Source organism: Mastomys coucha, chromosome X, assembly GCF_008632895.1.
Source record: "Mastomys coucha isolate ucsf_1 chromosome X, UCSF_Mcou_1, whole genome shotgun sequence".
Lineage (NCBI taxonomy): Eukaryota > Metazoa > Chordata > Mammalia > Rodentia > Muridae > Mastomys > Mastomys coucha.
The window spans coordinates 56,201,819-56,203,006 of NC_045030.1; the positions used below are offsets into that span (position 1 = coordinate 56,201,819).

General features: G+C 44.4%; 1 long non-coding RNA gene across 1 annotated transcript in view; it reads left to right on the forward strand.

Annotated features, from left to right (window-relative positions):
- Positions 1 to 1,188, forward strand: part of LOC116082731 — a 42,790-nt gene that overhangs the window by 16,200 nt on the left and 25,402 nt on the right. The gene's annotated exons all lie outside the window — the stretch shown is intronic.

Below are 1,188 nucleotides of genomic sequence, written 5' to 3' on the forward strand. Positions count from 1 at the left end.
TCTAAGGATCTAGCCTTTAGAGCTGATGTTTTGCAAGCACAGGATAGCCAGTGTTCACTAACTGCACAAGATGGGGTATTGAGAGAACACAAAAGAAGCAGTGGACTGCCAAGCGGTGGTGGCACACGCGTTTAATCCCAGCACTTGGGAGGCAGAGGCAGGCGGATTTCTGAGTTCGAGGCCAGCCTGATCTACAGAGTGAGTTCCAGGACAGCCAGGGCTACACAGAGAAACCCTGTCTATATTCTCCTCCATTTAAAAAGCTTTGCCAGTAGCACATGGACACTGGAGTAAAGCAAAACCAACAAGTGGGGCGCCACAGCACTGCAATCCACAAAGTACCAGCATGCCCTTCTATAGATCTGTATTTCCAGAAGCCATCTCCTGACAGTCAACTTCCTTATAGGATGGCATACAGTAGACTCTGAAACCAAGCAGACAAGGCTATAACACAACAGCCATTAGGTGGCTACTAAAGAGCCTCACATGGGACCTTGACAGGTCATTTAATCTCTATATCCTAGATTTTTTATCTTTTCAAAAAAGTAGGCAAAGCTACATCTCAACATGCTTGCAAGGACTAAACTCTTCTTTAAGATTCCCAAGATGAATGTCTCCATGCATGCCCTGCTTCCTCTTTTTGCTCATGTTCATTGGCTGTTACCTGCTCTGCTTCAGCTACTCAGGTTTTACCCACCAAGTCTCCCTCAAATACTTCTTTCATAATTTTTTTTCTTCCCTCCTAATAAAATGTAGGAGGTCTGATATTTCTGATTTGTTTCAATACACTTTGTGCCTATCTGATAGTGTGTTTTGCAAGCTAAACTCTGCACCCATTGATGTTCTTGTCTTATTCCTGCTATGAGCTGTAACAAGAGTCCATGGGCCAGAACTGTATCTTGACCATGTCTGCCTTTCTTGTCATGGTCTTAAAGCAGTGGTTCTCAACCTTCCAAATACTGTGACCCTTTAATACAGTTCCTTCATGTTGTGGTGACCCTCAGCCATGAAAATATTTTTGTTGCTCCTGTTAAGGATCCTAATGTGACGGGCAGTGGTGGTGTGTGCCTTTAATCCCAGCACTTGGAAGGCAGAGGAAGGTGGATTTCTGAGTTCGAGGCCAGCCTGGATTATAGAGTTCCAGGACATCCAAGGCTATACAGAGAAACCTTGTTTCGAAAAACCAAA